The 26,012-nt window shown below is 40.6% G+C and overlaps 1 protein-coding gene and 1 long non-coding RNA gene across 42 annotated transcripts in view; one reads left to right on the top strand and one right to left on the bottom strand.

Moving 5' to 3' along the window:
• The window catches only part of Gm42303 (predicted gene, 42303), a 39,221-nt gene extending 31,251 nt beyond the window's left edge, over positions 1-7,970 (bottom strand). Inside the window, exon 1 of the long non-coding RNA NR_168523.1 lies at positions 7,331-7,970. This is a non-coding gene — a long non-coding RNA (predicted gene, 42303). The remainder of the gene's footprint in view (positions 1-7,330) is intronic.
• The window catches only part of Ptprd (protein tyrosine phosphatase, receptor type, D), a 2,270,506-nt gene that overhangs the window by 1,752,881 nt on the left and 491,613 nt on the right, over positions 1-26,012 (top strand). Inside the window, exon 1 of one of the 41 annotated variants that reach the window (XM_030253327.1) lies at positions 9,147-9,219. The exons of 39 other annotated variants lie outside the window; for them this stretch is intronic. The gene's annotated coding sequence lies outside the window, so the exon portion shown is untranslated. Of the gene's footprint in view, positions 1-9,146; positions 9,220-26,012 lie in introns of those variants that run through there. One more of the 41 variants, XM_030253328.1, reaches the window with a different exon arrangement.

The raw sequence follows: 26,012 nt of genomic DNA, 5'->3' as shown, positions 1-26,012 counted from the left end.
AGAGACTGGGGGAGAAAGAGGTAAAGAAAGCTAGTGAAAGGCACATGTGACTTGAATGTTCAGGAAGAATTGATCACAGAGAAACCGGAAGAGCTTTCAGTGCTTGCTTTAATTTCTTGTATCTTTCTAACCTTTAGAACGGGCAAAACTGAACAGCTTGGTAATCTTATAATGAAGTTTCCTTTGGAGTTGTTTTGGTGGGCAGGGCATAAGCACTGAGATAAAAAACGAGAAATAATTCAAGAGTCCTTCTCTCTTCTTACGTCCATCTCTTTTAGGGAATATTTTGTCTGGAGCCTGGGACTCAGGAGAGCCCTCTCTGAGGTGTGTTCCCCTGGAGTCCTTTTGTGGGGGAAGCACATCTGTTCCCCAGGGTGAGTTTCTGTGCTTTTCCAGGCCCCATGCTGTGGAGAGTCCCATGTTGGTTCTTCTCTAAGCTGAATTAAGACTAAGAAGCTGGCATGCCTAGGAATGTGCAGCTCGCTGGCTGCTTGCTTACCATGCCTGAGATCCTGAGTCTCCAGCACCACAAACTGAAAGAAACTGTTAAGGCAGTCTGTTGCTCCTCACATTAGCTTTCACTCAGATGCCTTAAATTCCTCTGTTCTCTTCCCAGCCCAGTCTCCTGGCATGAGAACATTCAAGGGAGGATTAAACACAGTGGCTCTGCAAGAGATGATTAGGTTTCAATTGGCATAAATTCCCACTGACTCCATCCAGGTCATGTTTGTATTTATTGTATTTTAGTATTGTAGTAAATAGATGGATATAAACAAATCTAGCCATAGAAGAGTATTGTGTAAACGGGGTGTTCAATTTTTTTTAAAAACAAGTTTCAGTAGCTAAAGATGGTAAAGGAAGTTTATATTTGGGCAATAGAATCAGAAAGTCAAACAATGCATAAGGTGAGAGGTTCCTTTAGGCATGGTGATGCATTTATTGTGTAACTGTTGGAAAAAGAAAATGCAGTTTCATGTAGACAGTACTAGAGGCTAAGACATTGGTAGTAAGGACTTGAAATTTAGAATGGGTTCAGGTACCATTCCACCTAAGGACATTGGATGGTTCTACAACACTTGTGAGGAACTGACCCATTGAATTCCTCAGGGTAGTAGACTTGGGTAATCAAACTTGAGTTTTATCTGAATTAATAGGACAGCATAATGGGAAATGGATTGGAGCACAACCAAGAAAATATTGAGAAGAAAAGAATATGCAAAAAAAAAAAAGTGTAAAGACATTTGCAATGGAAAGATGGGTCTTTGGTGGTGAGAAACAAATAGATAAAACATGACCTTAAGGGAAGACCAGCTAGATTACTTGCTAAGAATGGTGTTTGCCTTTGCACCCTTGTCTGGGCTTGTTTAGTGTTACTAGTTGTAGAGGTATGGCTAATGAATTTTCAAAAAGAAATTTGACATGGTGATATATGATCAGATAGGAAATAATGTTTACAAAATAGTGAGGTATAGAGAACTATTTCTATCTAATAGTGTACTCAGTTAAAAATTAAAAAGGCCAGTACCAGTTAGAGTTATGAAAGCTTTCCCCTACTCAACTGATAAATAATTCTGACATCTTAGAAGAAAATATAAAACTAAAATTACTCTCATCAAGGATTCTGTGGAACTATGAATCTATCCAGTTCTGTTCAGATTCTATTATTCCCTATGACAGTTCTGTACGTGCTAGGACTGGTGAAACTTAAATGACCGAACTAGGTAAAGTCGCCTTTCAGGCTGAGGAAGTGGGGATCATGAAGTGGCACCTCACCTGCCACAGTGGGATTTAAGCACATGTCATCACACTGATTCATGTGATACATATTTGTTTGAGATGTGCTTAAAGTCCAGGTGCTGATGGTGATATCAGGAATGTGGAGGGACTCAGGGCCTTACAGGATGCTCACACATATAGTAAAAAGGCATAAAGCTTGGGCAGAGAAAGAAAAAGAAGACCCAAGAGCTTAAGGACAGGGTGGATTCATTCTATTTAATTGGTGTGGCAAACTTTATAAAGGAAGTAATATTTTACCTCAACTGGACTACTGACATTCAATTATTCTCATTTCCCCCTTTCCCATTTTCACCCTTCCTTGGCTCTCTCAAATATTTATGAAATCCTACAGTGCTTGCCATACTATACTAGGAGATTTTTTTGGTTCTGATCAGACAGCAATCTCTACAAATAGTTGAGAAACTTTGCCACCAATTCTGAACTTGAGCAAAATTATGTGATATAACTGAAGTCTATAGCACTGTAGAAGATGTGAAAAACAAAGGGAGAAAACCAGAGCAGTTGGAAAACAGTGGTCTGGTACCTTTAATAGCTGTTCTTCCATGCATGCATCACTAAGATCTGGAAACTGTGAGCCCCTGGCCCAGGATATGAGGAACTGTTTGTCTCTGATTATGTGTAAGCCACAAATTTCATATAGACACACTTCTTATGGCATGAAGATCAACTTAAGGTATTTTGCTTCAGAGTGTCTGAAAGTCATTTTATGAAACCTTGAGAGAACAAACATTTAAAAATAATTTCAAGTCTCTGTTAGTCTTTTCCTCCTAAAAAATGAGAAAGCTGAACTTTATTGGTGACCTTGGTCGTTGGGTGTCTTATTTGCTTTGAAAGACAGCTGGGCTTTAGGTTTAAATTTTTTTTTTCTGTTGAATCTTGACGCACATTCTTTCATTAAGGAGATTCAGTTCCCTCCGAGTTGCTGATTGCCAGTCATTAACAGCCTGCTGCATGTCACAGGCTTAAAGATAAGAGTCAGGCTGGTGCAAATGAAACTTAAGCAAGCACTGCTGTACTTTTCTGTCATTCTCTAAAGCAGCACAAATTTTGGCTGGCCATGGGGTCAATAATAAAATTATGGCACGCAGTTTAATTTCATTCCCGGATTATGTGCTATGGGTTTGACATTCTTCAGATACTGGCATTGAGACTTCCACTCTTCCCAAGATTCTCCCCGCAGGAACTGTCTGGGATTCTTTCTCATTGTGTGTCCTGTTCTTGTGCCAGTCAGCTAAAGACAGCCTGCACCATTGGCTTCATCAGTTTTGGCTTTCTGTAGAATGCCCTCTATTCAATGATTAATTACTAGCTCTTCACTGACTTCTTAATCTTTGCTGTACTTTAAAATATTCCTTCCTTTGCATTATGGTAAGGCAAAGATACTAAACAGAATGTAAATACATGCTCGCTCTTACTATCTTCTCATTCATCCATCCATTAAAAAGTTCTCTAAAAAAATGGGGCCAGCAAGATGAATTAGGGCACTCAATGCCAAGATTGACCAACTGATTATGAGCCCCAAATCCACACAGTCGAAGGAAATAGCCAACTTCTGCCATCAAGTTGTCCTTTGACCTCAACATGTGGCCTGGTACGCATGTGTCCCTTCCCGCAGATACACTAAGCAAATGTCTTTCAAACTATTAAACTGGGCCTGGAGAGACAGTTTAGTGGGTAAAGACCCCTCTATGCACCCCCCGCCTCCCGCGAGGCAAGCATGATGAGCTGAGTTCATTCCCAGGTTCCACGTGTGGTCCTTTCATCTCTCTGTGTATTCTGTGGCGTGTACTAATACACACAGAGGTACATGCTTGAAAGGGTGCACTCCCACATACACGTTTTAAAGTAAAAAAAACATGTAAAATGTAAAAGGTCGATTAAAATGATACAGAGTTAGAACAAAAAAGAACAGTAGGCAATTTTTTTTCAAGGAAATCTTCAGCATCTTAAACCTGAGTGGTGAAAGTTTGCGTATGCCTTGCCTTAGTGACTGTGCACCCATACATGCTAGCCAGAGTGGAGTCTGGGTTTACCTCACTTTTATTTTTGGTGAGTCCTGGTCTCACTCTATTGTCCTGACTGGACTGGGACTTGCTATGAAGACCAGGTTGGCCTTATATTTGTAAAGATCCACTCACCACTGCCTTTTGAGTGCTGGGACTAAAGGAGGACATCACTGTGACTCCAATAGTGGTATTTTAATAAGCAATTTCTGTCATTTAAAGATGGGAGACCTTTGAGTATTTAAACTACATAGTATTAAAAAAATTGACAAATTTTTTTCTGTTAAGAAATACTGAAAACCAGTACTTAGTGAATGCATTAATGAAACTTCTTGACGAATCACCTGCTAAATTTCAGCTGACAGCTTGTCATATGATAATTATAAATAATTGTAATATACGACTATCATAATGCATGCAACAAAAAACTAGGAAAGTAATTAGAGTATATCCTTTGTTTTTTCCCCCTTTACTTCTTGCTCACTTGGAAAAAAAATGACCCAATGTTTCACTTGGGTTGGGATAGTGCCAGTGGTTAATGGAATGCCCCACTCTACTAAGGAATTTAATGGGAATATCCATTTGTCACAGTTGCATGCTGTAATCTCCAGTAGCTGAGCCAATGGAAAATAGCATTGCAGCATAATGTCCTCTACACAGTACAGGTGAGGGTGAAATGTGACGACTGAGCTGGCCAAGGAGAGACCTGATTTATTTATTTTTTAAATGATAGGATTTTTTTTTTTAGTTGTTGCTTCAGGTTGGGAGGGGGGACGTGAATTTATGTCATATGCAGAGATTGTGAATGTTTGCACAGCGCTGCTCAAAACTCCTACCTGCCTCCTGTCTACTGAAAGCTTACTGGCAAGGGCCCTTTCTATAGTAGATGAGAAATGCCAGGGTCTCCTTCAGCCATTTCTTGGTGCTGGATTTGAACTTTCAGAGCTGAGGAACTGGAACAAACCATGTATGCTCGCAGCACTGGTTGTAGACTCCACAGCACGGTTCAGGTGAGCTGCTGGCTCCATTCTTCTTTGCAGTGTAGGTAGAATTATAACTGCATTTCTGTGAATGCATTTTCTGTCTCCAGGTTAAGCCAAATAGTGTAGGGTCTCATGTTTTTCTAGCTTTTCTTCATGCTGCGTCCGTGTTTGGAGAGCAGAGCACGTGCAGCCGAGAGCGGCTACATGAATTCAATCTAAGAATTTCTCTCTAGCATTTCAACTTGTAGTGGTGAATGTTTGAGGATTAAAACCATTCATTATTATTTCATTTCTGCTCTTAGCAACAAGTTAATAAAGAATGTTAGACACAGCCTAGCACCTGTAGGAATGGTCTGATATTAGCTTCAGTGCTTATGAAACTACACACATGCCATTCAGATCTATGCTGTGCTTTTCCATTCTAACTGGATTTCATAAAGAAACAAAACAAAACAAAACCATACACTCCTTTCAAGGAAAATACGATAAACAGCAATTTATTGCATCTTTTAGTTTATATTTTTTCATCATTACAGAAACAAAAGCAGTTTGGATTTGAAATGATATAGGTGCAAAATTCTAGCTTAGCTACTTGCAAGTTCTCGGCATGGCTACATTTTGTACCTCATCTAATCCTATTTCCTCACTTAAACCCTGAAACTAATAATATTCAGCCAGAAAGGCAAAGGTTTTGGTTGGAGATGAGGCCATGGCTTCTAGACTTAGCCCCATGATCACAGTAATTCTTTCTTACTTTTCTTTCATTGAAAAAAAAAAAACCTGTATGTAAGCAGTCTATTCATGGACCTCTCTAAAGGTCACTGTGTGCCTTTTGAAAACCAATGGGAGCTGGGTGCGGTACAGAGTTCTAGAATCTCAGTACCAGGGAAGAGGAGGCAGGAGGATCAAGAGTTCAAGGTCAGTTTTGACTACAAGAGACTTTGTTTTTTTCTATGACACCCCACAAAATAACAGCCACTGTTACTGTCAACATGATTATTTTAAATTTAATTTTGCTATGTCTCCTGATAAATGAAAATAAATCTCACCATTACTTCTAGAAACAAAGTGCTTTGGATGGGATTCAAAACAAACTCATAGTCACCCTACCTAGGTGAATTATGCACTCAGGCGGGTGGGTATCACAGCAAAACACCAGCATGCTATTCTTCACAGAATGCCAGAGCTGGAAGGGAATTAAGCAGGTGCAGCTCTATCGCCTCATTTTCTTTTGTGTAAATAGCTATCATTTCTAAACAGTGTACATATGTTGTTCAGCGATGACTTGGAAAAACAGTTTACTTGACCCAGAACTTAGGATTGTAGATATTTTAGCATCAGGGAAAGGGGGCAATGGCACCTGAATTTGCATTTTACCTCTGCCTTAGACACCTTGTGTAACCTTATACTCTCAGGGACGGACGAAGTTTCCTTGTCTGTAATGATGAAATGAGACAAGTAGGAAACCTACCCACCTCTAATGTTCTTTGGTTAAAATATCCAGAAGACAAAGCTGCTTGCTGTATGAGACTCGGCAACATCAGCTGCTGAGTGCATTTGCTACCACTGTGGTCTTATGTGTGTGCCTGGCTGGGATCTCACTCCCACTTCCACTTGGATGTGTCTGCTTCTTCTATCTTGCCTTCCTCAGCGGTAGCAGCACCCAGCATATGTGTAAGTTTCTTTTGTACAATAACAGCAGAGACTACATGCCACTCAGATAACCTATTTCATTTTTAAAGTATGTTTGGTCATAATAGGGACTCATCTAGGAACTTCTGGTGCTGAGGAAGTTGGGCTTGCCATTTATTTGTACTGTGATCTCTGCTGCTCACTTGAATTCTGTAGCTAGCCTAACTTACTCCTAGTGGGAGAAGAGAGTACCCAGACTGTGAACCCAGAGTAGTCAGGCTTCACTGCTATGCTCTTCTCAGCAAGGTCAGATGTGGAGGCAGAAGGCATCTTGCCTTTCCAGTACCCAGAGGAGGTATTTCCAACATCTGAAGGAGAGAAGTAGAGCCACTAGTTCATGAGGGAGGGAGGGAGGATGTGGCAATGAGAAAGACAATCTAGTTTATATACTGGTGGAGAGTGATTTATCACTAAGCCCAGATTTCTAGATTAACTCTGAGGGCAGAAGTAACAGCAGTTCATAGTCTCTGCTCAAGCTTTCAGTGTGTTCCATCCAAAACTTGGTTAAACATGGCTTGGAACTCACGCAATAATGCACTTCTTTCTGGATCTCACAGTAAGGCTAACCATTCAAAGAGGAGAAAAAGGAGGTAAAAAAAAATAAGGAAGAGTTGGTCGGAGTTGTTCCTTTACTCCCAACATGTTGAGAAACAGAATGACACCTTATAAGACCCCTTCCAAATGGTATGCCTTCTTTTTGCAGTGTTCGGTGGGCAGAGGAATACTGACTTCAGTATTCAGTAATTTCAAGTGCATGGCATGCAGAGGATTGAAGCAAAAATGCAGGCAGCTAGAGGCAACAGTCAGGATGCTAGATACGGGACCTCTAGGTTGCTTCTAAAAGGGTCTGCTTACCTTTGCTCCTTCCAAGACTGTTCGGAGTCTGCAGGAGTAAGTGTTGTTTGCATTGGCTGGCCTGAACACAGAATGAGCAGTGGAGGTGGCTTGAAGGCCCAGGCTTCACTTCACTTGACCTTTCTCATGGTGTTCCTAATGAATTTTGATGGGCCGGTTGCCAATGGAGGCTTCTAGCTGCTGACTTCCCCCACATGCTGGAGATCGTATGAGTAGGGAAGAAGGTTAAACACCACGTCTTTTAGCTAGCAATCCGCACCAGGCACCTTATCCACCCTGGTCCAACAACTGGTGCCTGTCTGGAGAGGTTTTTGTTGTCTTTCGCGAAAGTCAGATAGCAGTGCTTTGCTAATGTAAGAGCAAGTAGCTGAAAGCACCCTAAGAGTTCTCACACCAAGATTTGGGTACTTCCCTTCCTTCCTCTCTGCCTTCAAAGTGAGGATCCTAAAAAAGTCCGAGAAGGAGGCTGCCAAGGTGAACTGGGATAGACACAACTCAGTCTCATCAATGAACGCCCCTTGTATTATTCAACTGCTTTGAATAGGGCGCGACCAGCCTTTCTTCCTCCTATGCTTCAGGAAGCAGAGCGGGAAGAGCCCGGGTGTGCATATGTGTGCACCGGGATGAGTTGAGTGAATCTGAGAGGGTCTTTTCTGGCTGGGTGGATGGATATTGGGGAGTGACGTCACCCCGCCCCCTCCCCTCCTCTTCTCTACTCTCTCTCTCTCTCTCTCTCTCTCTCTCTCTCTCTCTCCCTCCCTCGTGCTTGTGTGCGCGCGCACGCGCTGTGTTTTGTGTGTGTTGTGGGGTCTCTCTCTCTCTCTCTCTCTCTCTCTCTCTCTCTCTCTCTCTCTGTGTGTGTGTGTGTGTGTGTGTGTGTGTGTGTGTGTGTGTACACGCGCCTCCTCGCCCGGCTCTCCAGCCTGTTCCTCCTTACTCCAGCTCTGTGACCCTCAGTGAGTCTGCCGTCCGGATTGCCGTCCGGATTGAAGGTTCGCCAGCGGGCGCAGCGGACTGGCTCTCTACGCCCGGGACGCACCCACACTCACACTCGGGCGCAGACGGCACACACACACAATCCCCAAGCGTTGGGCACAGCGATTCCGTGGGATCTCCAGCAGTTATGAGGATTTTAGAAATCACCCAGTCAAGGAAACAAAGAGAGAAGCCTAGAAAATTACTTTCTTGAGCTCCCTCATTGCATTCCCCTAACCGAGCCACCTCGCCGGCAACTGTGACCGCCAGGTTCCCGCCAGGTTCAAGGTGTGGGCTGGCCACTCTGTCCTGGCCCTGGCCGGTGCAATCAGGACCCCACTCCCGAGCTGCGAGCACCCTTCGCTCGCTCCCCTCACCCCAGCGGGCCTCAGTATCGGGTTATCTCGCTCGCGCTTCACTTTTGGGGGGAAGAAGACAAGAACCGGAGGGAGGCGCTGAGGGGGGCAGCCGAGTTGCTATTTGTGGCCAAAGAATCTGCTTTAAAAGCAGCAGCGGCGGCAGCAGCAGCAGGAAGGAGGAAACGGGAGAGGCGGAGGGAGGAGGCGAGACGCGGCCGGACCCCCCAGCAGCGCGCCGGAGCAGCCGCGCGCGAGGAGGAGGAGGAGGGCGCGGAGCAGCGTGGAGGAGCGGGAGGAGCGTGGAACAGCGGGAGGAGCGGGAGCGGCGGCGAGCGGCGGGCGCCAGGGCCGAGGACACGGCGCTGGCAAAGGGAGGCGGGGCGCTCGGAGGCACGGCCGGGACTCCCGCGGACTCGCCACTTGCGGCTGCCGCGCGGGCTGGGCGGCGGCGGCTGCGGGACTGAGCGGCCGCCCGGAGGCGGCGCGGCCTCGGAGGGCTGGAGCGCGGTGCTGGGAGCGGCGCGGGCGGCGGCTGCCCCGAGCCGACGTGAGCAGGTAAGCCGTCCGGGTTCTGGAGCCTGGGACCCCCGAGTGCCCGGAGCGACTCCGCTCCGGACCCTGGTCAGCCGGGGGTCGGCGATCTGCCCCGGGCGGCAGCGGCCGTTTCTGGAGGGCTATTTTGGATTCTCTGCTCTGAACTCGTGCGGAGAAGGAAAAATAGGAGACACTCGAGGGTCCGCAGCTGCCTGCGGGAGGGGGATTGTTTGGAGCGCTTTCTGTGGCCCGGTCGAAGCTTTAGGTCTGCTGCGGGAATCTGGTGTACTCACACACACTCGCTCCAGGCGAAGGAAACGCATAATTTATTATGAAGAGTTGAAGTAGTAGGAAACAATTCAAAAAGAAAGCTCCCAACCAAAGATCCTTAGCTTTGCTACACGCTGATTGTAGGCTTTTCTATAGACATGTTAAAAACAACAACAAAAACTTGCCCTGGTTCTTCTCCGCGACGTTGATTTTATTTTAAATCTTTAACAAGTGAAGTCAGTTTTAGTTCCGCTTAGGTTTTTTTTTCCCCAGTAAGTATGAGCTTGGTTTTCATTAATCGTGTGTTTTAAATTACAAATAGTAGTGCCGTTCTTCAAAACCCCGACTATCTCAACCCACTTGTGTTGTTTCCAGTTCTCCTCCCAGTACTCTACTTGCCTAACATCTCCTGTTGCCTGGGTTTCTTTGACTGGGTTATATCCCCCAGCCTCATCTACAATCTGCACCGTAAATACCCTGGAAAATTCCTGAGGGATCGCTGGCCCAGTAGTTGCTCCTAAACTGTTTATCTTTTCTCTTTTACGTGCTCAGATCGTCAATGCTAGCGAATTAAGAGGCAGCAACTCACACATTTTGAGCCCTTTAGTAACTAGTGACTGCTTAGTTCACAGATTTGAGGTTGTAATTAGCTACAAATGCGGACTTTGGTGTATTCTTTTTGCCGGTCTGTAGCACAGCTACCCTGACTCCCTTCAACCAGAGGTACTTCTGATGGTGTGCCTATTTCTCTGTCTCAGAGTGCACACAATACGGTCTCAACTTAATGCAAATCCAGGATGATATACCCAAACTCAAAACATTCTGATTGAAACGAATCTTTAAATGATCCCAACTGTGAAAGCACTGTTGATGTTCATGAAGCTTAGTAGACATTATCCTCCTTTGAACAGATCTCCTATATGGCCCCACAGATATTGTACCAAAGAGGAAGCACATTTTCTATGCTCTGTATCCAAATTCTTGAAACAGATCTCCTAAATGGACAATAAAATTTTCCCTACCTCCTGCCTCCCATAATTATGTACTGTACTGTCCTTTTCAATGGAGCTAGCAATTTTGTGACAGATTTTTTTAAATTCACCCGCATGTTATCAGCTATTATTGTACTTTCAAAGTGTGAAATTGACAAGCTGGTCAGTTTCATGAATTCAGCTGTCAGATTGTGTCCAGTTAAAAATTGCTAAAAGCTGTAAATGTGCCTGCCTGGAATTTTCTTTTGTGAAGGAAAGACACAAGGGAATGGAGAATTAAAGGGTGTTATTAATTGTAAATATTTTTAAATAGGTACTGTTATGGGAAACACATTGAGATTCCTACAACCATAAACATGTCATTTAGATATGCCTATCTAATTTAAAATAATGAGCACTTAATAGAAAACCCTTAGTAATGGTGACACAATAGAAACGGGACTCAAATAGGAAAAGTGGCCCTCAGATGTATTTTAAGGCAGATGGCTGAGATAATACTTTCTGATGACATGTAAAGAGGCAGATGTGTCAACTCTCCTTTTGTGGCAGTTATATGGCAAAAATTCTTGGCCAGTGAAGTTGGACAATTAATATAAGTAACTAAATGCATATATGTACATATGCATTTATGTATATATATAAATATGAGTATGTATGTAATTATAGATACAAAACTGCTTAAAATACTGCATGCCATTATTTGACAAGCTTTTTAAGATACACACTCATTTAAAACCAAAATACCCCAAAGTCTAGAACTAAAAATTGGATTCCCCTCAACTGCTGCTATTTGCTAAGCCACTAGGGGCCTGTATAACTGTTCTTATATTCAGGAGACACCCTGCTATGGCTTACACAAACCCTTCCTAGAAGACATTTAAGAAAAATTCAAGTAGGCAGTTCTGTAAGTTTTTTTCTTTTTCCTTTTGAAAATCCCCAACCCATGCTCTGACATTAGCTGTGAAGGCTGATTAAAGGATATTTCAAGAATTTTATTTAGGTAATCTATGGTACTCTGGTATTAGGGTGATTTTTCATATAGACTCTGAAACAAAAAAAAAAATACTTATGCAGATTCTTATTCAATGCCTGTTTCTTAGTTTATGGTAAAATAAAACAAGAAAAGAAAACATAAATAACTTTTCCTAATTGGTCTGATAAGGATATTGCTTACACAAGGCAGGTTTAGAAGACAAAGGAAGCAGAGTTACTTTAAAGGAAGTATGCACACAGATTAACAGTGTGATTGGAATGCTTTTAAAAGTGCTGTATAAGTTTGTGAGGAAGGAGACGCTGCAGCTCTAAGTGGAGTTCACTGAGCACTTGAGTGACATGGACTGAGGGTGCTGTATACATTTTTTAGTGTCATGTTCAAAAATTTGAAATCGATCAGCTGTGCCAATCCTGATGACATTAGACAGTAATGTCAAGTCTACTTACACTGATCTTTTTGTTGATATTCAGTTTTTCAAATTGAAAGGGGTGGTTCTTTATAGAACACACTGTAAATATTTCCATATTGGATTCCTTCAGACTTACATGTTCTATCATGGCACTGAACGACTCTGTATTTTAGAGGATAAATGTGGAATTATCAACACCATCTTATATGAAAAATGCCACCCTACAGAATATCGATTCTTTAAGGTTTTTTTTTTTTTTTTTAATTAAAGCATCCCTAGCTAATTTCAGCATGTATTTGTAGGTAGTCTAAAGTTGTAGCTTTCTTGTGTCCTGAGAACTTTAGACTTATTAAAGGCAACTTTGACATCTATACAAATGGCAATGGCCCTTAGTTCTTGTACCCAAAGTTTCTTTGAAAGAACTTTATCTTTGATGTACAATACTTAAGAGGGTGGCTACAAAACACACTTGCAGTTACTAATCCAGATACTAAAGAACTAAGTATAAAGATAATAATGCCCAGTTTTCCAGTGTGTATTTGATAAGTCCCATATTTTATAAAAAAAAAAGACAGCCATTTTTAATTGAGAAGGTCAATATGAGTAAGAGAGATTGTGTTAAACCAGATTTATTGGTAATTTCTTACTGCCTCGTGGATTTCTTTATTCTTTCTTGTTTAATCCATGTACTGTTCAGAACGTCCCTAAGGAAAGGTGTTTAATTGTGGTGGCACAAAGGTAGTTTGTGGCCTCAAGCAAAATCAGTACTTTAAAACCTTCTGATTTATATTATCACTAATTTGCCAAAGAGGACCAAGGAGAGGAGTTATTTTTTGTAGACTATGAGACTGGGGATCCCTGTGTAATAATACTTCACTGAAGTAGTTTGGTAATGTGGAAGGAGATTACGTAGATAGTATTTGCCAGTGACTTTTGGTGAACAGGTGTCACGTGCCTAAGTGTCTGTGGGTTTTGTATTACAGTAACATTTCTACTAAAGGATGGGTTTGCTTTGGATATCCCCTATGGATAATCTCATTTGCTTCTAATCAGGAATTGGTAATGCTTATGAAAATGTCATCCTTGGTTTGAGTATATTTCAACAAGGAAATTGTCGAAATTTCCCTTCTATTTTTTAAAAAAGGAGAAGTATATTTAAGTTTTTCACAGTTAAGCTCTAAGGAAAGACAGCTAAAAGAATACATGGCTTGCGTTCACTGATTGCTCATCTCATAAAATTATAGCATCCAGTGTAAAAATTGAGAGGGTTTTTTTTTCATGTTGTAAGTCTTGGCAAGGTCAAAGAGCAAATGCTCATATTTTGTAGCAGTCTCTGACTTAATGAAACCTAAATATTAATGCCATGATAAAATGGTGAGTTTGGAGCACACAAGGCAGCTTTCTGACCAGGCACATAACATGAAATTTCCTTAAACTGTTAGCTCCTTGTTTCCTGATTAACAAATCACGGATGTTTTTATGCAGCTAGCTGATTTCATTTCTTTCTATTAATATTTTATTAATGAAAGTATTTTTAAGACTTGGGCATTAAGACTTGACATTAAAGTCACTTAAAATTCTGTTCATTCATATTGCCACCCCTCTCAAAGCAACTCGGGAGAAATGGCCCGAGATGATGCTTGCAGAGTCTTCTCGCTCAAGATAATTCAGTGGCCAATTTGAATTAGTTCTGTTTGATGCTGATATACTTAATCAATCAGTCTATATCAATATTTTTTGAAGGAATGCCTTTCATGGCTCTTTAACCATGATCTTCTGTTCCCTAAGTCAAATTTCTGTATGTAACAGGCAATAAATTGACAAAAATCATTTGGAAAGCAAAAGCAGCTTTTTCTGTCTGTAAGGGCTAGGTCATGGATACAGGCAGACCAGCCGACAGTAATGGACCAACCACTTAGGTGATCCTCTCCCCCAACACTACCAATGGCTGTGTGGCACTGACAACAGAGTGTTAAGAACCGAGTCCCATAGCAGAGCACCATTTGAGCCTAGGCTTTGTCATGGTGCTTTGCGCTCACTGACCAGAAAGACTGCCTCTTTGCTGAGGGTTGACCTTCAGATAACAGTGTCAGGAGATTCATAGCCCTCTCATGTTGCTGTTTACTGGCTTTAACATTCGTAAATCCATCAGCTTCTTGAAATTAATTGAATTTACAAAATCTTAATTGTCTTTAAAGAGCAACAAAAAAAAGCCAACCTTTGAGCTAATGTAGCAGTAGCTAATGAAAGAAATTGAGGTTGAGGAATTGATTGTAATTTTTAAAAAGTTTCTTGGATCTGTTTGGAGATTTGTGGAAATTGTATTTTAAAATAAATAGAATGATCAACTGTAAGCATTGGATAGCAAGGTATCAGAAATTCCTATGTAATGTCAACTCACTCTAATCTATCATCTCTCTATCTATCTATCTCTCTATCTATCTATCTATCTATCTATCTATCTATCTATCTATCTATCTATCTATCTATCTATCTACATCTATATCTATTTATTTTTTCTCCAGCCTTTGAAAAGATGGATGGCAATAGGTTTTCTCTAAGGGAAACTCAGGCTCTCAGTCCTATCACATTCTCCCTGGGGTGGGAGGCAGCATTTGAGAGTCTCAGTTTCACCATCTCTAAGGAAGAGAGAATAACCACCCAAACGATGACAGTCCAGCTAACAGTGTAATAAACAATTCTTATTTTTTAAGGTGAAAAAAGGACCTATGTAAGCTCTATATGTGTTAGCCATGTGTATGCTTCATGCTAGGCACATGTTTAATTGTTGACTGATTTAAAACTCAGATCTGTTGGATGTAGGTGTCTACATCCTTCCCTCCTCCTCTGCTTTCTGGTGTATATTTGTTGTAATCACTGCATATCCTAGAACAATCTTTCTTGCCCAGCGTGTTCATTGCAGTCTGTGCATATTAGCATGCCTCAGTACACCACTATCTCAGAAAAGCTTTCAAACTAAAAGCTAGAAATGACTTTGCCTAGAATGTACGGGGAGCATTTCCTTTAAAAGTCAAGAATGAATTAATAGATTCCCAAGGATAGCTGTTGATGTGGAACTGCAGTTTTGGGGAAAGAAATGCTTAGAAACGCAGTTAATTAAAATACTAAACCAAAATAAGTGCTTTGAAAAAAGTGCACTGCATCTTAGAAAGCTGCTCAGCCCTTGCCCAGTGCAGCTGTCTTTTCCTCAAAGATCCAGTTTCAAGAGCGGTGATGGATGGTGGTGCCTGTAGCCAGTTGTGGGGTTTGCTCTGAGGTCAAATGTGTTGATGGAAGATAGGAATTTACTTACTGCATTCTGTCTTTCCCTAAGACCCACCAGCACAGTTCCACAGGAAGAAATGAGACTAGCCACATCAAATACCGACACAGTGTCCTATTATAGGTCAAAAGACATTTGTTTAGTGTTTACCATACGATTATTTTCCATCCTCCCCAGCGTTCACTACAACGAAATATTGAATGGCACTAATCATTTCTTTTTTCACACATAGGCCCTCAACTCCCTGGGAAACATATCTCCTCCATGTTGTATTTTAATCGACATATTCTTAAAGGTTTTTAAAGGGGGGGACCTTACCAATTCATTCTTCTCTGGTTGAAATGGTTCAGTCTGATTCCTCAGATCTGTTTTTATACCTTAGTCTAATCTTTCTCATGATTTTTTGACTAGCAGGGAATAATAACCTAGAAATACCTTAAATACTCCAAATCTACTTACTGTTCATGTAATCAGTTTTATTTATTTTTCCTTGGAGGATTATAGTAGTTCCCGACAAGAAAAAAAATGTTGAAAACAACTTCTATCGGAGGCTCCCACGGGTGGGTACTGCTCTGAGCTCTTTCCTTGATTCTTGCTTTCTTCTCTTCATGGATTCTCCTTTCCTGTGATGTTCAGGCCTCCTAGCTTCCATCTCTATTATAAACTCTTTGAATATTGATTAATCTTCTCAGATTCTCCTCTGCTGTCTCCTGGGATATTCCTGTCAAGTTAGCATAGAACCAACAGTTTCTGCATAGATTACCCTGAAAGTAGATTTCATAGCACTCCTCAAGTACCTATCCTAAATTTCTATCAGCTGGACGGATCGTTGTCAATAAAAGGCTTTCCTGAATCACGAGCTCTGAATAATAAACTCTAAATAATATCTCCCATACAGTATTTGTAGTCATTTTCCTTCACACCACACCTCATCTGATTTAGCCCTCCGGAAGGAAATTTGGTGTCATCCTTTGCACCTATCTTCTTCCCTTCTTGTTATCCAGTTCTGTAGTTCTATTCCTGGAATTTCTTTATTGTATGGCTTCCTTTCCCTTTCTGACTTTACCATGTGCTTGGATGTTCTGCAGCCCATAAATAGCTTTCCATGTTGTCTTAGTGTTTTCTCTCTCTTCTTTTCTGAAATGTGGCATTTTCTTTTCCCCTTGTCTATACAATCAAGAGCAAACTCCCCATCAACAGCTGACACAGTCCTCTGCAGGCTGACTGTAATTTGCATGTCCTGCCAGCTTTCTCACTCAGAGCCCCAAGGTGACCTGTTTTTGAGCAAGAGCAGATCCTGAACTATCTTGGGAGTGTCTGCCGTGGGATTTTCTGCTTCTCAGATATGATTCCAAGAATCCCTCTTTCCTCTATGTCTATTGTATCAATTTGTGATCATTGAAGTCTTTCTAAGTGTTGTCTAACCAACTAATGCCCAACTCACTTACTCTGTCTTTTTCTTTGGATTGAATGGAACTAAGGATTTGAATTTGAGTTGTATTTAATTTAAATCATGAATGTAAAGAATAAATTCATCATAAGCCAAAGGTGCTCAGTCTCTGGGTTGCAACCCCCATAAAGGTCCCGTATCAGATTACCATATATATTGGATATTTACATGAACATTCATTATAGTAGCAGAATTACAGTGATTAAATAATTTTGTAATGGGGAGGGGCACCACAACATGAGGAACTGTATTCAACGGTCACAGAATTAGGGAGGTTGAGAACCACTGTAAATATATGCCTATGATGATAAGCTGGAGGTACAGGAGATATAGCTTAGTGGCAGCCTAAGTTATGTGGATGCCCTAGGCTGAGTCCCTTGAAAAAACTTGGGACTCTTGAGAAAGAATTCAGCATTCCTCTTTGGAGAAAACTTCCATTAGTATTGTTGATATTGATCACTAATGATAGTGATCACCGTGTTTTCGTGGTCATGTTAGTGGTAGTTGCTGTTAGTGGTAGTTGATAAAATGTACTGAGTACTTACTGCGGTGCTAGACATTCTGTTTGGTTCCTTCCTTTCAGTATTACATCTAATCCCTAAACTAATATTATGTATATTAAATGCTCATTAATTAGTATTTCTATGTTACAGTTTCAGAGGAAGAAAAACTGTTTAGGACTGAGCTCAAGATTGAGAGCTCAAGGTATTATGAGGGCCAGAATTATGTCAGGCAGTGTAAGCAACTAAACTATCTGTTTCACACTTAAGCTCCTCTTTCTTGTGTACAAAAAAAAAAGAAAACCAAAAAAACAAAAAAAAATCAAAAATCAAAACAAAAAAACAAAAGAACAAAACAGAACAAAAAACAAAAGTTAAAAAATATATCTCACACATGGCAAGCAAGTTCAGTTTCTTTGGCACACATTTATGAAAAATATAAGCATCTGTAGGGTCTCTCTGCCCATTCTGAAGAGTCTCTTCCTTATTCTACTGAGAAACACTCTTCCCTACAGGGGTTTGGGCAGTTGACCTTTGGCTGTTGTTGCTTTCCAGCTCTGCTATGTGGGGTTTCCAAGGCAGTGACGAGAGTTGGACTCAGTCCTGGATATGGTTAGGTGAAGGATCTGTACCAAAAATGATTTTAAAGTAATAAAACCTGGCACTTTCATACTACCCACTAGGAATCAAAAGCATTTTTATAAAGCGAAGTATAAATCAAGCAGGAATCTCCAAAGAGCAGCCTCCCTTCAAAGAGGTGGAGCTCTGCCAAGGGGGTGGCGCATACCTGCTCTGCTTGCTGGCAGCCAGCCTACTGCACGGTTATCTGGGAACTTTCGTCCGTTAGAATGGCTTCTAAAATATTTGCATTTACTGCTCTCTTGATAATTTTATTATCAATAACAGATGGGCAAGTTGATTATTTTTTTTCTCCATTTAACCTATTTTATAGGAGCTTATTAGGGACTGTTTTGGGGTAGGGAGTGGAATAATGTTTCAGATAACTATTTCTGACTAATTATGGTTTTCTAAAGAATAAAATTCAGGATGGTATATTTGTGTGATGCTTTGGATAATTATTTGTTTTCTTGACAGCAGGGCACCCTGAAGTTTTAAATCAGACATGGTACATAAAGTCACATGGAGAATGCTTTTCTTCTTTTATGAGCTTTTTTGTGTCTTAACATTTAAGTCCTTTGGGTCCAAGTTTCCAAAATGTTTCTCACAATGCAAACACTGGGTTATTTAGCCACAAACTTTTCTATAAATTAATCTATTAACCATAACCTCTAGGAAGGATGGGGCAGCACTATTTTCTTTGTGCTGAGAACGTATCCACATTTTGGTTCGTAATAAACGTCTTTACATAAAAATACTTAAAAAATACTTAGAAATTGAGAGTAGCAAATTTAACAAATCTCATATGCTTGCTTAGTTACTACTTTTAAGCAATGGTGGCCTAAATATATGTGAGTATGACTTTGTTTTCCAGGTGCAACCTGAAACTGATGAAATTTTTTTTAACAAATAAAAAAAAGTTTAGAAGAAAAACTGAGTTTAGCATTTGATTTTAAAGTCCATAATTTAGACTATTTTCTCTTGAATCTTCTCTGTTTATCTTGGTGGTACTGGAATAAGTACTAGCCTCTTTCTAGACTTCTTCTGTCTGCACAGTCCAGCATCCTTTCTTTGCTTGAGCTGCAGCTTCTTATGTGCCTTTGACTACCTTTGCTTTTTGGTTCTGTAGTCAGCTTGACCTTTAACAAACCCCAAGAAAATGCTTGTATTGATATTCAGAAACTATCACCTTGTGTGGGTAACATGTGCTGAGATTTTTTTCCCCCACAGTTATGTAGCACCTTTGTTGTTGTTTGAGACAGGCTCTCCTGTATCCCAGGCTGGTTTTTAACTGGCTCAGCAGCTGAGGATGGCGTTGACCTCTTGAGCCTCCCGCCTGTACCTCTTGAGTGCTAGAATTAAGGGAAGTGTCACTACACTTAATTTTTGTAGTTAATAAGTGATGTTTAAAAATAATTCTTATAATGAAAGTATGCAATCCCTGATTTCAAGCAACAGTTGTCTAAGCTGATTTGGATTGAACTTTCATTATTATCTAGAACATACTTGAATTTGGCTTCTGTTACCCCTGTTTGCAAACCTTGAAAAAATACTTAAACAAAGCCACCTGATTCTTGGTGTCCTTTCAAACCCTTTTGTCTTGCTCCCTTACCATCCACAGTCATTTCCTCTTTCCCCTTACTCATCTCGAAAGACACATATTATAGCTTTGCCAAAGTCTTTGCAGTTCCCAGTGTCCCTTTGGGACTTTTCTATAATCTTGAACAGTCTCTGTTCCCACTTGAATGCTCTCTCATTCATTTTCCAAGGCATACAGAAAAATCAGAGATGAGTTAGTTCACGGTCCAAATATTACATGTTTAGGGTCTCCAGTTTATGAGCATATTGTTGACTCCTTTGCAATATTTAATTTATTTTGTTTGAAAAGGTTCCACTTACCTAGTTGGTTACTAAACCACGACAAAGCCAAATCTGAGTAGACTGTGTGTATCCAGTCATATGCCACTAGACAAGACAAATCTGCCTTTACATCTGGCTGTGGTAAGAATTCCCAGATGCACTTAATTCTGACACATGGTCATTATTGAACCAAAAGCCATCGCTTGGCATGGTTATAGCTCTTATTTGTTTTCATTTTAAGGGGCTTCATCCAGGCTGCCAAATATACAACAGGTGCCTTGGTTTTATACTTGCCAATCTGTTGTTATTCAAATGACCGTCCTAACAGAGACTAATGGCATCTAATAAAATGATCTCAGTTCTGGCAAGCCAGGCTTCCAAGAGCAAGGGCAGTAGGAATGCATAGGCCTCACACATAGGCCCCTTGTTTATCTTGAACCACGGACATTTTCTCAAGCTTGGTGTTTCTTGAACACTAGGATTTGTAGCATCAGTCTTATTTGAGATGGACTGGCTGGGTAGTATGGCAAACAGGCTAGATGCTCCAGCTTATTAGTGAATGGCCATGTCATGACTGTAAGGCAGAGCCAGACAGTCTGTTCACGCCAAACAGCTGGCATGTGAGACGGCTTGTATTTCCTCTTGTTAGAAATTTGCCACACTGATTCCATAAGGATGTGGGAAGACAGGCCTGCTACCGGAGATAGCTAATTTGCAAATAGGAAGTGATGACTGGATGTTAGAGTCAAATAATGTATGCAACTTCGGTGTTATACATTTAAAACATTAATAATGAATAGAATGTTATTGCTATTGCTAAAAGCAATAGCTTTTGACATCTGGCCATGCATACTTTTCAAAATTGTGGGTAATAGATGACATAGGTTGGAATTGGGTCTCATGGGAGGGTGCAGATATGCATGAACATGGCAGAGATTTCTGAGATCTTATTTAATTCTTAAACTCTGTTGCGCTCCTATTGAGAATTCATCTTCTAATGAATTGCCCACAGCAGTGTGCAAGATGCTAAGCGGTTGTCAGGGTGAGGGAAACACTGCCCATTGTGGTTTGCACTAACAGAGTTTTGTAAAACTTGAGTTGCTTCATCCTAACCTCCAATTGGAGATCTCTGTGCTGTCTGTTGGGGAAAAGGGTTTTGCTAAATCACGATCGTGGTGATTCATAAAGTAAGAAATGGGGAGCCTGATCTTTGCTATATACATAGCCACTCTTCGCTTTCACTTCTTCCACAGTTAACTGAGCACATGTGGCTTCCTGTGACCCAGTATATAGCATAGATCTTAGGTTAGGACTTGCCTATTATTGGACTATCTTTTTGTATTATTTATGCCCATTCTATTTGAAAAAGGATTTGTGGCAGCTATTAAATCATACGCTTCATTATCTTTAATAAATCACTTTGGTAGAATAGACAGTGGCTTATTGTACAGATGGTTAGTTTCTATGAGAAATGTTTAAAATATGCATCTTCTTGGACTCACATTGAATGCTATTTTATGTTCATAACATTTGTAAAATGATAGGGCACTTTAAGAAGTATACTAGTGTACATACTAGTCAGTTCATAATTTTAAAAACAAACAGTGAAGAGTAGATGGCTTCCAAACATTTTTAAAAGTACATTACTTAAAAGTAATGCTCCCGTGATTAGCATTTCTTCAGTCAAATGTGGTAAGATCTGCTACCTTTGTTGACTGGGGAAACATTTCAAAATCTTCTTTAGACACAGAGAAGTGCAGTAGGGCTTTTAAGTTGTAATGTTCCTGTTCTTGGCCATTAACTTGAAGAAAAACAATGTAGCAAGCAGAGGCTGTCTTTCATCTATATACCCATACCAATGTGGTGTTTCTTATGGGAAGAAGACCAGAAATAAGTGGCCTCCTAAGCATGTTTCTCTGCCCCCATTTAGAATATTTATGCTCTAAAGTGAAGCATCACACATATCCCTATAAGTGCAGGTAAAGACTAAGAGCCCTGGGGGCAACATATTGGGGTTTTGTCATGGTAAGGGTCATTTCTCAGATACTAAATAGGAAATTTTCTAAACATTATAAAAAAGAACATTAAACTAAATTTCACACATTTTTGCTAAGGACCTAAGATGCCAAAACCTCAAGATTCCCCAGTTGACTCCCTGGAGCTCCAGACTAGTCGTCTCCTTATTAACACAATCCCGGTTGTTCTGACAGCCATAGAGCCCCGGCCCATGCACTGCAGCCTTGGGAGGAATCTGCCAGAGTCTAGCGTCTTCTCATCGGTACTCATGGGAAGCAACAGCAGACAGATCTTCTTGTTCCTAATTATCTAATTTAAGAAGCCAAGTTTCCTTATTACTTAATTAAATTTAAATGTAATTAAGAGCTCAGTTGTGCTAGCTACATTTCAAGTGGCCAAACCCCACGCATAGCTAGTGACCATGTAGAGGAGCTCTGGCGCAGAGGTTTCCATTGTTTCACGAAGCCCTGTTGGATAACACTGGTCCACTTGACTTCTGAAACACCATTTGATCCTTTCACGGTTGCAGTGTAATAAAGTAAAGGGCTACCCTTTATATGCTTAGGGTACCCAGTGATCTTATTAGCAAGAAATGTACCAGCCAGATGGGAGTGAAAGATAGCGTGGTTCTGAAATACATTTATTCTTGGGGAGAGTGAGTTGATAGCAGATTTTGTGCTTTTTGTCTAATGAGTACAAGTTCTGATTTTGTCCTAGCTTAATGTGGAGAAGTAGACTTCTGTGGAGAGTTAATAAGGAAACAGATTGAGCATCACCAGGCTCACATCTCTCAGATTTCCAGGGAAGCCTCTTTGCTGCTTTCCAGGTGATCTTTGTCTGTCTGTAACTATATGGGTGGGATTAAGGAATGGTAATGGAATTGAAAGAGGAGGCTCAGCGTGATGATTTTATAGTTTAACCTTCATACAGGAAGCCCTGTGAGAGAAAGGGTTGCCTCTCGTGGGACAGCGAGTTGGGCTGGCCTATACAAAGTGGATAGGTTTGCTATCCTAAATCCCACCTGCAGAGAGGAGCAGCTGTATCAGGGGGTGGAGGAGCTGGGCCAGAGGGAGGTGTGTGAACCCTCTGAGCCTTCGGCTTGGCAGCTTTCCTGATGCCCTTTTGCTTTATTATAGTGCTTTTAAATTTTGTCAGCGATCAAGCCAATCCAGTGTCACATGTAATTAATGCTGACAAGCACATATCAGAACAACCTGTTAGACATTTCTGAAAGAAGTCTGGGGGTTGATATGTGACTTGAAGGCTCCACCCCTGACAATCTGTTGGCTATGAGAAGCAGGGAGAGAGATGGGTCTAGACTAGTTGCTTAACCCTTACTTCTCCAATCCCGAGATTCCCTAGGCAAGGGTTTAAAGGCTCAGTTCCAGATTTCTGCAGAGCCATCAAATAGAAGAGCTGAGAGGAGCGGAATGATCCATGGCTTACTATAACTCCTGGAAGCATCACCTTTTAACTCAGTCTTTCTCCTAGCCACAGAACCCAAGAGAATCCTTCACATGCCTTTCTCTTTTCCTTCCTTACCACTGTGAGCTTCTGAGGCTCTCCCCAGAATGGAAAGGACCACAGGAAAGGGCTTTACATATTGCAGGTAGAGGGTTTTTGTTTTTGTTTTTGTTTTTCTCCTCATCCCTACTGTTTATCAAGAGGTTATTTTGTTTTATGTTGTTTAGAAGGCATATTTATGTAGCAGCTAGTGAGGAGAAGGTATTTAAAACTCAGTTCTCAGACTTTGTGGGCATTTACCTAACATTTTTTTTTTTTATTTTAGTTAAGATAAACCAAAATAGTGTTCTGAGAGGTTAAGATTTTTTTTAATGGTGATTCATAATGGATATCATTAGTCTGTATTTAGCGGTGATTTTACCTTAAGCAATGCACAAAGGCTTTTGTTGAGATAGTCTTTCTTTCTTTAAAAAAAAAAAAAAGCTCGTGACAGTTATTCATTTATTATGGTCTGTCTATGTGTAATGTATTGGGAGGTCAGGGTTGTGGAACTGGTCTTCTGCTTCCACAGGGATTGGACTCATGTCCCCAGGCTTGGGTGACAAGGGCCTTGGTATTACCTACTGAGCCCAAGAACAAAGCCTGCTATTTTCACTGTGTGTGTGTGTGTGTGTGTGTGTGTGTGTGTGTGTGTGCGTGTGCGTGTGTGTGAGTGTGTGTTATAATAATCTTGTATTGCCTCACAACAGTTAACTTTGTCCCGCCAGACGTTTAATTCGAGAAAATGGTGTCTCTGTTACAAAAAAAAAAATGTGTTTATTGCCTAAAGGATTCTTGCATGGGTGGAATGTGCCTGATGGGGTTTTGTTGTGTTAAACCAGGAGTTCTGTTTTCAACCAGTGAATGCAGTAGAATTTGGGAACACTCACCTCTTACAAACTCTCATTTTTCAAGTCTTGGCTTTTTATTACGTAGCATCTTTCTTAGTAATTGGAGTGAAATCGGGCTCCTTCCTATAATTACAGATCTAAATCTTTATGGTTACAAGAATATTATGCGCTATATAAACCGGCCACACATTTTCACCCCAGCAAGATTTAATAGCCCATCCCCTCATCCCCATCATAATGCAGGCATTGCTTATGATGTTCCAGGGCGTGATATATAACTTAAACTTAATGTTGTAGGAAGGACTGTAGAACTTTCCATTATAGAGATCCAGCAAGTCATACATGGCCCAGCTCTTTCTTTGTTCTTCTTTCCTGTGCTGCAGAAGGGGTAGGCAGGATCAAAGAATGGACTATACTCTTGGCTTTCCTGACACAGTGTTGCTAAGTTCGTTAAATAAAAGGGCACTGAATCATTTTCCTCTTTAATTATCTGAGTTTCAGTTTGAAGGGTGGGCATAGTTATTTTTTCAGAAAGACACTGTTTATGTCTCACTACGATATTTGTTTATATGAGTTGTGGTGCTGGGAATGGAACCCAGGTCTTAACATATGATGGATCACCAGGGAATTACTGAGCCATATCCCTAGCTCATAGCAGTATATTAAGTTATTACCTATAGATATTTACTGAGTAAATTACTGAGCCTTAGCATTCATTCGCATTCTCAGTGATCACTGGAAACAAACACACTATACCCTATTTGGGAATGCTTTTCAAGTGGCAATAGAAGAAAAGATGGGACGGCAGTACAGTGGTTTGAAAAAGAAGGAGCCAAAGAAACACTCATGATGAATCCTTCTCATCAGTGACAAAGCCAGAGCCATCGTCACCTTTCCTGAACTTGTTTGTACTTTAAAGTCAGAAACATGGTAGAACCTTCCTTAGAAAATTCAGAACTAGAAGAAAAATGTCCCTTATAATATTTTCAATTAAAAACAAACCATTCTGACCTATCTTTGAGACATCATACTGAGTTTTCTATCTGGTACTTTGCCAATTAATATCTAAAACAAGTATTTTCCTTTAGTGTACCTTCTTCTTCCTCATAACTGCATCTCTATGGCTAACTAGTATTTTACTTAATGGGATGTGTTGATTTTTCTTTTGACCATTGACTCTGCCTGCCCCACATACATTGTCCGTGTGTCTTGCTATTATGAATACAAAGATTTGTTCAACATTTTCATGGAAATAATTCTCTCTCTGTCTCTCCCTCTCTCTGTCTCTTACTCATTTGCACTTATATTATGTCTCTGTGCTTTTCATTTTTGAGATAGTTCATTATATAACCCAGGCTGTCCTCAAATTTGAGTTCATCTGGTCTCAAAGTCTTGGGTGTAAAGAAATGATTTGCATGTTTGTATCTTTTGAAACAAATTGCAAAGTTATGGCCCAGAGGAAATATATATGATGGCTGTGATCTCGGAGAAGACTAAAGATACTGGCATATTTTCTCTTTGTTCAGTTTGGAAATCACATCTATGTTTTGTCAACTTAATAGGCCAGGTCTGCTACCTTATTGTTCCTTTTTGCAGTTTCATAAATCTATTTGACACCCATTGTTTGCTCTCTTGCACATTGACAGTGAAGTTTTAACTGTGATATCAGAACACGAATTGCCAAACTATAAAACCTGTTCAGTGAATATGGACAAACCTACAGGGACATACAATAAATGAGTGCACTTTTCTAAGCCTGATATCAGTGGGCATATTTGGAGTTCCCATCTCCTTCATGGGAAATTATCTGATTTCTTTGAACCCAGAAGGAACATGTCTTAAAGCCTGCTTCAAGGTATATGTGCTTGTCAATCGTAATGGTGTGTTCTCAGGTGACCACCACACTGATGGTAGAACATCTGGCTCATCTTCTTACCACCATTCCTTGTGGAAGCCACTCTATTAGGTCCAAGTGGAAAGAGAAACATCTTAGTTTTTAAATCTGGATTTCTTTAATTACGAAAGTGTTCATTTCTCCTTTATGTGTTTTAAGTAACTGCTCCTGTTA

This window comes from Mus musculus, chromosome 4 (assembly GCF_000001635.26).
Source record: "Mus musculus strain C57BL/6J chromosome 4, GRCm38.p6 C57BL/6J".
In the NCBI taxonomy this organism is placed as follows: domain Eukaryota; kingdom Metazoa; phylum Chordata; class Mammalia; order Rodentia; family Muridae; genus Mus; species Mus musculus.
Note: the sequence above shows the minus strand (reverse complement) of the source record. Positions and strands in the feature narration are given on the sequence as shown.